Below are 13,393 nucleotides of genomic sequence, written 5' to 3'. Positions count from 1 at the left end.
ATGTGGTCCATTTTAGAGTAGGTGTGATGTGGTGCTGAGAAGAATGTATATTCTGTGGATTTGGGGTGGAGACTCCTGTAAATGTCTTTAGTTTTGCTTGTTCCAGGTCTGAGTTCAAGTCCCGGATATCCTTGTTAATTTTCTGTGTGGTTCATCTGTCTAATATTGACAATGGGGTGTTAAAATCTCCCACTATTATTGTGTGGGAGTCTAAGTCTCTGTGTAAGTCATTGAGAATTTGCCTTATGTATTCGGGTGCTCCTGTATTGGGTGCACATATATTTAAGATCATTAACTCGTCTTGTTGCATTGATCCTTTTACCATTATGTGATGTCCTTCTTTGTCTCTTTGGATCTTTGTTGCTTTAAAGTCTATTTTATCAGAGATGAGCATTGCAACTCCTGCTTTTTTTTTTTTTTTTTTTTTTTGCTCTCCATTTGCTTGATAAATCTTCCTCCATCCCTTTATTTTGAGCCTTTGTGTATCCTTGAATGTGAGATGGGTTGCCTGGATACAGCGCACTGATGGGTTTTGGCTTTTTATCCAGTTTGCCAGTCTATGTCTTTTGATTGGCACATTTAGTCCATTTACATTTAGGGTTAATATTGTTATGTGTGAATTTGATCCTGCCATTTTGATGCTAGCTGGCTGTTTTGCCCATTAGTTGATGCAGATTCTTCACTGTGTTGATGCTCTTTACCATTTGTCATGTTTTTGTAGTGGCTGGTACTGGTTGTTCCTTTATATGTGTAGAGCCTCTTTCATGAGGTCTTGTAAAGCAGGCCTGGTGGTGATGAAATCTCTGAGTACTAGCTTGTTTGCAAAGGATTTTATCTTTCCCTCACTTACGAAACTTAATTTGGCTGGATATGAAATTCTGGGTTGAAAGTTCTTTTCTTTAAAGATGTTGAATATTGGCCCCTACTCTCTTCCAGCTTGTAGGGTTTCTGCTGAGAGATCTGCTGTGAGTCTGATGAGCTTCCTTTGTGGGTAACTGTGGGGAACATTCCCGTGTGAGACCCCCAAAAGGCGTGGGTCTCACATACGGTGAGTTTGATCCCAAACACAGTTTCCTGTTGGAGGCAGTTGAGAAATCGGGAAAAAGGAACTTAAAGATGCATGATCAGTTTCTAATATCAACCACAATATCGTTTGGGCTTAAAACTATGTGGTGCTGCTAGACCGAGTGACTCCCTACCAGCAACCAGTTTCTGCTTTTAACCTTTTATGACTCTTTAAGAATAAGCTTTAAACTTTTCTTTACTTGCCTGACTGCCTTGTACCCTAGATAATGGTTTAACTGACGGGATATTTGCAAAGCAAATGCCACTATACGGGATGGCTTTGATCTCTGACTCAGAGACTCCTGAATGGGGGAGTTGAGATAAGTTGAGTCAGGAGCAGACAAAGGAGAATCTGGTTAAAAGATATTCTGATGAGGAAATCCAGAAAACCTTTTCACATCTCAGTTCTAAAACAAGATCAAACCAGAAATACCTGCAGCCAGGAGGAATAATGTCTGGATGTAAACAAGCTTTGTGATCACAGGAAATTCTGTTACAACCACTGATTGCATATCTGATTTCTCTATTGTATAGGCCATGTAAGGAATAGATTTGCATTTCCGCTTGCAATGACGTAAACCAGAGCAAAGAAAGTGTATTTATTCCTGGCCTTTGAAAAATAAAATTTGCTGCTTAGGCATGGCCTATCAGCCCTCCAGATCCCTGTTCTCTGTCTTTCTGTTCTCTGTCTTTCTGTTCTCTTCAAGCACATGCTCTCTTCCAGGTATTGGGACCCTCTTGCAGGTCAAGAGTACCCCGGCAGATGTGCCTACCCATCCCGGACGGTCCCTGACAGGTAACCCAACCTTTCTCTCTGCCTGCCCTTAGCATTTTCTCCTTTATTTCAACCCTGGTTAATCTGGCAATTATGTGCCTTGGGGTTGCTCTTCTTGAGGAATATCTTTGTGGTCTTCTCTGTATTTCCTGGGCTTAAATATTGGCCTGCCTTGCTAGCTTGGGGAAGTTTTCCTGGATAATATCCTGAAAAGTATTTTCCAGCTTGGATTCATTCTCTTCGTCGCTTTCAGGTACACCTATCAAACATAGATTAGGTCTTTCCACATAGTCCCACATTTCTTGGAGACTTTGTTCATTCCTTTTTACCCTTTTTTCTCTAATCATGCTTTCTCATTTTATTTTGTTGACTTGATCTTCGACCTCTGATATCATTTCTTCTGCTTGGTCAATTCGGCGATTGAAACTGCTGCATGCTTCATGAAGTTCTCATGTTTTGTTTTTCAGCTCCATCAATTCACTTATATTCCTTTCTAAGTTGTCCATTCTCATTAGCATTTCATCAAATCTTTTTTCAAGTTCTTAGTTTCTTTGCATTGGGTTAGAACATGTTCTTTTAGCTCATGGAAGCTCCTTATTACCCATCTTCTGAAGTCTGATTTTGTCATTTCATCACACTTATTCTTCATTCAGCCTTGTTCCCTTGCTGGTGAGGAGTTATGATCCCTTGTAGGAGAAGAGATGTTCTGGTTTCAGGTGTTTTAATCTTTTTTGCACTGCTTTCTTTCCATCTTTATGGATTAATACACCTGTCGTTTTTGTAGTTGCTGACTTTCATATTGGGCCTCTTTGGACATTCTGTTTGTTGATGATGAAGTTATTTCTGTTTCTTAGTTTTCCTTCTAACAGTCTGGCCCATCTGCTGCAGGACTGCTGAGGTCCACTCCAGGCACTTCTTGCCTGGGGATCTCCTGCAGCAGCTGCAGAAGAGTAAGAGTTGCTACCAGTTTTTTCTTCTGCTATCTTTGTCCCAGAATGATAACTGCCAAATGTCAGTCTGATCTCTTCTTTATAAGGTGACTCTTTGGATATACAGGGATCAGGGAGCTGCTCGAGGAGACAGTCTGTTCTTTATAGGAGTTCAAATTCTGAGCTGTGAGCTTCATTGTTCATTCAGAGCTGCTGGGCAGGTACGTTTAGGTCTGCTGCAGCAGAACTCAAAAACCATTTTTTGTTCTCAGGTGCTCTGTCTCAGGGAGTTAGTTTTCTTTATAAATTTCCATTGTGCTGCTACCTTTTATTTTTAAGGCTGCCCTGCCCAGCAGAGAGGCAGCCTAGTCACTGTCTGCCTGCAGAGGCTTTGCTGAGCTGCTGTGGGCTCCACTCAGCTGCCATGTGAACTTCCCTGCAGTCCTGTTTGTATGGGTGTAGTTAGAACTGTCTCAGCAATGGTGGCCCACCTCTGTATTGGTGGACTGTCTCTGTAATGGCAGGTTGCCTTGGCAATGGCAGGTTGCCTTGGCAATGGCAGGCTGCCTCAACAATGGTGGACTACCTTCATAGTGGTGGAGTGCCTCGGTAGTGGTGGACACCCCTACCCCACAGAGCTGGACCATTCCGGGTTCAGCTGTGATTGCTGTAAAACTCTCAATCCAGAGATTTTCTGATTTCTGTTCTTTTGTGGGGGTGGGACAAGCCGAGCCTGATCATCTGGCTTCCTGCCTCAGAGCCTTTTTTTTCTTTTTTAGTTGAACAGTCTACTCTATCCCAGGTTTTCCAATTGCCTGTTCAAAAGACACTGGGATCTGTGTAATTTCTTCTGTGGTAACTCACTGTGCTGGCTTAAACAGTTGTGCTGACATTCGTGGAGCTTTTTTTTTGCCCAGGAATCTCCTGGCCTGGCTTCCTGTTCAGTCCCCTCTTTAATCAGATGAATGGGTGACTTCCCAGGGCTCCAACTGCCAGCTCAAAGGGCACCTGGACCAGTGTATTTTGTTTGGAGAACCACCAGCTGGGGCACCGACTAAGCAGCCATGCAGGGCAAAGCAGCTGTGCCAGCCAAAAGAACCATGCTGGACAAAACAGCTGTGCTGGCGATCCATGGGGCTCCTCTGCCTGGGAATCTCCTGGTCTGTGGCCAATAAAAATGCGGCATCCACTCACCTTCTGCACTTTCACTGGGAGCTGCAACTCCGAGCTGTTCCTAAACAGCCATCTTGGACCTTCCTTGATTTCCTTCTTTTTTAAAACCATTTTCTTAACGCTCAGGTATATTAAAATATTAACACAGTAAAAATCCTCCCTTTGAGATGCAAAGTTCATTAAGTTTGGCAAGTATATCAAGAAACTGAAAGAGAGTTTGTAGGAAAAAAGAGAAAGCTTTATAGTTTAGTATCAAAGTTTTGCAAAAGTTATTGCAGTTTTTGCCATTATTCCTAATGATAAAAACTGCAATAACTTGTGCACCAACCAAATAATTTAATCTTTTTTTTTTTTTTCTGTTGTATGAACAAGGAGTTCTACGTTTTCATTTTTGTACTGGGCCTTGAAAAACACAACAACAGAATGACACCAATACAGTTTTGCCTTTTGCAAAAGGAATGAAATCATACAGCAGCTTTTTGAGCATAGCTTATTTCACTCAGCATAATGCCTTTGAGATTGATATATCACACATTATTCCATTTATTAATAGTTTATTGCTTTCTATTGCTAAGCAGTATTCCATCTTATATCCATTCATCTGTTGGTGAATGATGATTTCTAGTTCTTGGTGATTATTAAAAAATTGCTAAACCTGTGATTTCTTTTTCTTTTTTTTTTTAAAAAAAGATCAAACAAAGCAGTCTGAGGATCTTAATCAACTATAGTGCCATATTATATACATTATATCCTGAAAAACATAAATCTCTCTGTACAGAAAAAATATTATGTCCATATATTTCCCAATATATTATTATCTTAAAAGTACATAGATTCTATTTTTCTATTTAATTTGGGGGACAAAAGATGGTAGGATAAAATCAAGATAAAACGAATGAACAAAGTAAGAGTGAGATGAAGTACTTACTAAAAATATACACATAAATTAATTGCACCCATATAATTATAAAATATGACATTTGTATGAATATGCTAATTCATTTAAGGGGTTAAATAGTTATCACTTTCTAATTCTGTCTACTTTGTTAATTCTTCTGTGTATTTCTTTTTTTATTGAACTAATTATAGAATTATATATAACTGTTCTAAAAAAATTGTTAGTGCCACAAGTGCCAAGTCAGGAGCACCGTAATTAAGAACTACTATTTGTTGGAAATGCAGTATGTGCTTCACAGCATACTTAAGGTTTTTCATTTATAGCATAGATCTGCAACAATACTTCGTGATGTGTTTTATTATCCTCATTTTATAAATAAAAAACTGATGTATAATTAATTAAATCAATATAATTACTGCTGAGATTCAGTATTAAAATACAGCCCTGTCTTTATTCATGGCTGGCAAGTAGAAGTGTTGGATGTGAAAGAAGGGTTATACAATGTACTTAGATGTGTAAGTCATTTCACTTTTGACATAAAAGCTAAAGAAGAGGGACTTCTTCAAGATGGCTGAATAGGAACAAGTCCAGAGAGCAGTTTCCAGCAAGAGAGATCCAGAATGTGAGAGATGTCCACATTCCCAAACAAGATACCAGGTTCATTTCAATGAGACTGGTTGGACAGTGGGAATAGCCCCAAAAAAGTGGACTGAAGCAGGGACAGAGTAGTCCAAAGAGGGCTAACTGAAGCAGGGCAAGGCACTGTACCACCCAGGAAGTGCAACTGGTCTGGAGGACCGGAGATCTTATTCCCTTGGCACTCTGGTCCAGATATTGTATTTCCCTGATGGCCTCTGCAATCCACAACACAGAAGAATGCCACCAAACTGAAAAGCATGAGTTATCAACAAAGATCTGAGGGACAGTTTTGGCCTACCTGGTGCCACTAGTTGTCGGCACAGACCTGGGTGGAAGTTTTGACTAATGCCAAGAACACTTGCAGGATGGAACTTCCAGTCCTTCAGAAGGAGGGAGAGTTGAAAGCAGGAAAACAGGTGATGTGGCTTGGCAGGTCCCACCCACATAAAGTACAGCAAACTGAAGCCTTCTTGCTAGAGTTTTGCAGCCAGCACAACAGTTTGAACTTGACCCAGGACAATCGAGCTCAGTCAGAGGAAGGACACCCGCCACTGGGAAGGCAGGTCTATTCTCACCTGTGTAAACAAAACCTAGTTTGTGGTTTTGTTTACACAAGTGAGGATAGACCTGCTTTTTCAATGGCCTCTTGCACTACCCCCATGGCCTCTGAAACCCACAACACAGGAGATTGCCACATCAAGCAACTTTCAGACAACTGCATAATCAAAAAAAAAAAAAAAAAGAAGAAGAAGACGAAGAAGAAGAAAGAAAGAAAGATTCATACAGGAGAAATACTTTCAACTTCAACAGAAAGGACTTCCACTGAGAGCTCCCAACTGAAATTATCAACTTCAAAGATCAAAGGTAGATAAATTCATGAAGATGTGAAGAAAACAGAAGAAAAAGAATGAAATTATTAAAGACCAGAATGCCTTTCCACCAAAAGACCATAAGTCCTCCCCATCAAGGGAGCAAAATAGAATGGAGAATGAGTTTGAAGAACTGATAGAAGCAGGCTTCAGAAGGTGGGTAATCACGAACTTATTTGAACTAAAGGAACATGTTCTACACCAATGCAAAGAAACTAAAAACCTTGAAAGAAGGTTAGACAAAATGCTAACTAGAACAATTAGCTTAGAGAAGAACATAAATGACCTGACGGAGCTGAAAAATACAGCACGAGAGCTTCAAGAGGCATAGACCAGTTTCAATAAGTGAAACAATCAAGCAAAGAAAGGATGTTAGAAATTGAATATCAACTCAACGAAATAAAATGAGAAGGCAAAATTAGAGAAAAGAAGAGAGAAAAGAAATGACCAAAGCCTCCAATAAATATGGGATATGTAAAAAGACCTAATTTATGCTTGACTGGTGTACCTCAATGTGATGGGGGGAATGAATCCAAACTGGAAAACACTCTTTAGGATATTATCCAGGAGAACTTCCCCAACCTAGCAAGGCATGCCAACATCCAAATCTAGATAATACAGAGACCACCACGAGTTACTTCTCAAGAAGAGCAACCCCAGGGTGCATAATCATCAGATTCACCAGGATTGAAATGAAGGAATAAATGCTAAGGGCAGCCAAAGAGAAATTTCAGGTCACCCACAAAGGGAAGCCCATCAAACTCATAGCAGATCTCTCACTTGTAGAGTGGAAACTCTACAAGCCAGAATAGACTGCAGGTCAATATTCAACATCCTTAAATAAAAGAACTTTCAACCCAGAGTTTTATATCCAGTAAAACTAAGCTTCATAAGTAAAGGTGAAATAAAATTCTTTACAAACAAGCAATTGCTGAGAGATTTGGTGGCCACAAGACCTGCCCTGCAAGAGCTCCTGAAGGAAGCACTAAACATGGAAAGGAACAACCAGTACCAGCAGCCACAAAAAAGTACCAAATGGTAAAGATCAATGACACAATGAATAAACAGTGTCAACTAACGGGTAAAACAACCAACCAGTAACAAAATGGCAGGATCAAATTCACACATAAAAATATTAATGTTAAATGTAAATGGCCTAAATGTATGAATCAAAAGGTGCAAACTGGCAAATTGGATAAAAAGTCAAGACTCATCAATGTGCTGTATTCAGGAGATTCATCTCATGTGCAAAAACACACATAGATGCAAAAAAAAAAAAAAAAAAAAAAAAATGGAAGATTTACCAAGCAAATGGAGACAGAGAGAGAGAAAAAAGGGGAGTTGCAATCCTAGTCTCTGATAAAATAGACTTTAAACCAGCAAAGATCAAAGCGACAATGAAGGGCATGACATAATGGTAAGAAGATCAATGCAACAAGAAGAACTAATGATCCTAAATATATTTGCATCCAATATAGGATCCCTCAGATACATAAAGCAAGTTCTTAATGACAGACAAAGAGACTTAGACTATCACACAATAATAATGGGAGACTAACATTCCACTGTCAATATTAGTTAGACAGATCAACTAGACAGAAAATCAACAAGGATATCAGGACTTGAACTCAGGTCTGGACCAAGTGGACCTAATAGACATCTACAGAACTCTCCACCTCAAATCCACAGAATATATATTCTTCTCAGCACCACATCACACTTACTCTAAAATCTTCCACATAATTGGAATTAAATCACTCCTCAGCAAATGCAAAATAACAGAAATCATAACAAACAGTCTCTCAGACCACAGTGCAATCAAGTTAGAACTCAGGATTAAGAAACTCACTCAAAACTGCACATCCACATGAAAACTGAGCAGCTTGCTCCTGAATGATGAATGAATAAACAATGACATGAAGGCAGAAATAAAAATGTTTTTCAAACCCAATGAGAACAAAGACACGACATACCAGCATCTATGGGAAACATTTAAAGCAGTATCTAGAGGGAAATTTATAACAATAAATGCCCACATGAGAAGCAAGGAAATATCTACAATTGACACCCTATCATCAAAATGGAAAAAGTTAGAGGTGCAACTTCACAAAAACTCAAACGTGAGCATAGAAAAAGAAATAACTAAGATCAGAACAGAACTGAAGAAAATGGAGACAAAATAAACTGTTCAAAAACTCAATACATCCAGGAGCTGGGTTTTTGAAAAGATCAACAAAATAGACCTTAGCCAGACTAATAAAAAAGAAAATAGAGAAGTATCAAATAGATGCAATAAAAACGATAAAGGGAGATCCCCACCAATTCCACAGAAATACAAACTACCATCAGAGAATACTACAAACAGCTCTATGCACATAAATCAGTAAATCTGGAAGAAATGGATAAATTCCTGGACACTTTGCACCCTCCCAAGCCTAAACCAGGAAGAAGTTGAAACCCTGAATAGACCAGTAACAAGGTCTCAAGTTGAGGCAGCAATTAATAGCCTACCAACTAAAAAAAGTTCAGGTACAGACGGGTTCACAGTGAAATTCTACCAGATGTACAAAGAGGAGCTGGGACAATTCCCCCTGAAATTATTACAGAAAATACAAAAAGAGGGAATCCTCCTTAACTCATTTTATGAGAGCATCATTATCCTGAAACAAAAACCTGGCAGAGACACAACTAAAAAAAAAAACAAAAAACAAAAAAACTTCAGGCCAATATTCATGATGAACATTGATGTAAAAATCTTCAATAAAATACTGGCAAAATAAATGCAACAGCACATCAAAAAGCTTATCCATCACAATCAAGTAGGCTCCATCTCTGGGATGCAAGTCTTGTTCAATATATGCAAATCTATTAATGTAATCCATCAAAGAAAGAGAACCAAAAACAAAAACCACATGATTATCTCCATAGATACAGAGAAGGCCTTCAACAAGATTCAACAGGTCTTGATGCTAAAAGCCCTCAATAAACTAGGTATCCATGGAATGTAACTCAAAATAATAAAAGCTATTTATGACAAACCAACAGCCAGCCAGTATTATATTGAACAAGCAGAAACTGAAAGCATTCCCTTTGAAAACTGGCACTAGACAAGGATGTCCTCGTTCACCACTGCTATTCAACATAGTATTAAAGTTCTAGCCAGAGCAATTAGGCAAGAAAAAGAAATATAGAATATTCAATTAGGAAAAGAAAAAGTCGAATTGTTTCCTTTTGCAGATGACATAATTGTATATTTAGAAGACCCCATTATCTCAGCCCCAAACATCCTTAAGCTGATAAGCAACTTCAGCAGTCTCAGGATACAAAACCAATGTGCAGAGATTACAAGCATTCCTATACACCAATAACAGACAAAGAGTCAAATCACTAGCCAATTCCCATTCACAATTGCTACAAAGAGAATAAAATACCCTAGGAATACAATTAACAAAGGATGTAAAAGACCTCTTCAAGAAGAACTAAAAACCAATGCTCAAGAAAATAATAGAGGATAAAAACAGATTTAAAAAAAAATTCCATGCTCATGGTTAGAAAGAATCAATACATGAAAATGGCCATACTTTCCAAAGTAATTTACATGTCCAACACTATCCCCATCAAGCTACATTTGACCTTCCTCACAGAACTGGAAAAAAACTCTTTAAACTTTATGTGAAACCAAAAGAGAGCATGCATAGCCAAAACAGTCCTAAGCAAAAAGAACAAAGCTGGAGGCATCATGCTACCAGAATTCAAAGTATGCTACAAGGCTATAGTAATCAAATCAGCATGGTACTGGTACTAAAACAGAGATATAGACCAATAAAACAGAACAGAAGTCTCAGAGGCAATGCCACACATCTATAACCATCTGATCTTTGACAAAACTGACAAAAACAAACAATAAAGAGATAATTCCCTGTTCAATAAATGGCGTTGGAAAAACTGACTAGCCATGTGCAGAAAGCTGAAACTGGACCCCTTCCTTACACCTTACACTAAAATTAACTCCAAATGGATTAAAGATTTAAACATAAGACCTAATACCATAAAAGCTCTAGAAAAAAAGCTAGGCAATATCATTCAGGATGCAGGCATAGGCATGAACTTCATGACTAAAGCACCAAAAGCAATGGCAACAAAAGCCCAAATAGACAAATGGATCTAATAAAACTCCAGAGCTTCTGCACAGCAAAAGAAACAATCCTTAGAGTGAATTGGCAACCAACAGAATGGGAAAAAATTTTTGCAATCTACCTGACAAAGAGCTAATATCCAGCATCTACAAAGAGCTAAAGCAGATTTACAAGAAAAAAACACAACCCCATTAAAAATTGAGTGAAGGATATGAACAGACATTTTTCAAAAGAAGACATTTAAGTGGTCAACAAACACGAAAAAATACTCATAATCACTGGTCATTACAGGAATTCACAGTGAGAATCAAAACCACATTGAGATATTATCTCATGGCAGTTAGAATGGTGAACATTAAAAAATCTGAAGACAACAGATGCTGGAGAGGATGTGAGGAAAAAGGAACACTTTTACACTGTTGGTGGGAGTCTAAATTAGTGAAACCATTGTGGAAGACGGTGTAGAGATTTTTCAAGGATCTAGAAATAGAAATTCCATTTAACCCAGCAATCCCATTACTGAGTATATACCCAAAGGATTATAAATTGTTCTATTATAAAGACACAGGCACACCTATGTTTACTGTGTCACTGTTTACAATGGCAAAGACTTGGAACCAACCCAAATAGCCATCAGTGATAGACTGGACAAAGAAAACGTGGCACATACACACCATGGAATACTATACAGCCATGGAATACTATGGAATACACCATGTAATAGTATGCAGCTATAAAAAAGGACAAGTTTGTGTCCTTTGTAGAGACATAGATGAATCTAAAAACCATCATTCTCAGCAAGCTGACACAAGAACAAAAAACCAAATGCCAAATGTTCTCACTCATAGGCAGTGTTGAACAATGGGAACACGTGAGCATTGAGAGGGGAACATCACACTGGAGTAGGTTGGGAGTAGGGAGTAGGAAAGGGGCCACAGGGATGAGGAGACTGGGCAGAAAAAACACTGGGAAAAATGCCTGATGTAGCTGATGGGCATACAGAGACTGCAAGCCACCATGGCATGTGTGTACCTATGCAACAACCCTGCAAATACAATAAAAAAAGAAAAGAATGAACAGGAAAAAAAATCAAATAAAAGACAAAGATATTTTATTATATATATTTTTTTCAAGTTTATACTTCAGTTCTCTCTCAGATCTGGAACAAAAAACAAACACATTAGCCTTTTTTCTGTTTCACTGATATAATTTATAATTTATAGTAAGTGACTGGACAGCAGGCTTACATAAAATTGTTTCTAAGTAAGGAACTATGTGATAAAGGTGTTACAATAATTGGCTCTCATGGACTATGCTTAAATTCCACCTTTGGGCTTGTTAGTTGCACAACCTTTAACATTTTGTTTGAATCTTCAGTACTTCAGGGTGCTCTCAGGAAAATAAAAATGTTGCTTTAAAACTAGCTCCTAGGCTTGTTGAGAGACTTAAATTTAACTACGTTAACAAAGCTTGTAAAAAAATAATACCCTATAACAAAAATTCAATAAACAGTTATAATTCACGCATGAGAATATACTAAGTATACTATCACTGTTTTAGATATTTCATCCATCATATTTACTGAATTAAAGTAAAATGAATAAAATCAATGAACACTACTGAATAACTAAGGTGTACAAATAATTATCTAAATGTACTATAAACAAAGGCTTTTAAACCTGCAAGTTTCATCTACTTAATGAACACATGGATTGAGTGAACTAAATGATATCTTTCAGAGACATCAATGACTTGCACTGAACTTTGATCTTGTCACTAAATGTCACTCATCACTGGCAATATTTCACACACCATTTGGATTTTCTTGACAAGCTATCCTAATGGAAATTTACATCTTGCTCCTTCAGCACTCTTGGAGTAAGAGTGCTGTCACATAACATATTATCACTTCTTAAAAGCCTTGTATTTCTGGAGGTTATAAAAATGGGGAGGTGTCTGATTTAAAATTGAAAATAAAATGTGGCTCTGTTCTTTCTTCCAGGTATAAAAATTATAATAGGCAATTTCTATTATTTCAACATAAAATTTCATTTCTTAAGGCTTTAAGCTTTTTTTTTAATGCTTATCACTGAATCAGCACATTAGGTATTTATATATAAAGACCCCACCTTTTTGGGTCAGAGAAACTGGGAATAGGGGCAGTTGTGGGTATAGCTTCATCAGACTTAAATGTCCCTGCCTGGCAGGTCTGAAGAGAGCAGTAGATTTCCCAGCACAGCATTTGAGCTCTGATAAGGAACAGACTGCCTCCTCAAGTGGCTGTCTGATCCCTGTGTATCTTGACTGGGAGATACCTCCCAGCAAGGGCTGACATACGTCTCATACAGGAGAGTTCTGGCTGGCATCTTGTGGGTACCCTTCTGGGATGAAGCTACTAGGGGAAGAAACAGGCAGTAATATTTGCTGTTATGCAGCCCCTGCTGGTGATTCCCAGGCAAGCAGGGTCCTGAGTGGACCTACAGCAAACTCCCACAGATCTGCTACAGGGAGGCCTGACTGTTAGAAGGAAAACAAACACACAGAAAGAAACTGTTTCAACATCAATAGAAAGGACGTCCACTCAGAGACCCCACCCAAACGTCACCAACTTCAAAGATCAGAGGTAGATAAATCCATGAAGATGGGAAAAAACCAGCACTAAAATGCTGAAAATTTCAAAAACCAGAATGTCTCTTCTCCTCCAAGGGATTGCAACTCCTTACCAGAAAGAGAACAAAACCGGATGGAGTGTTTGACCAATTGACAGAGCAAGCTTCATAAGGTGGGTAATAACAAACTTCCCTAAGCTAAAGGAGCATGTTCTAACCCAATGCAAGAAACCAAGAACTTTGTGAAGTATACATGTTTCAATAGCTGAATCAATCAAATGAAAGAAAGAATATCAGACA

Source organism: Saimiri boliviensis, chromosome 3, assembly GCF_048565385.1.
Source record: "Saimiri boliviensis isolate mSaiBol1 chromosome 3, mSaiBol1.pri, whole genome shotgun sequence".
NCBI lineage: Eukaryota > Metazoa > Chordata > Mammalia > Primates > Cebidae > Saimiri > Saimiri boliviensis.
Note: the sequence above shows the minus strand (reverse complement) of the source record.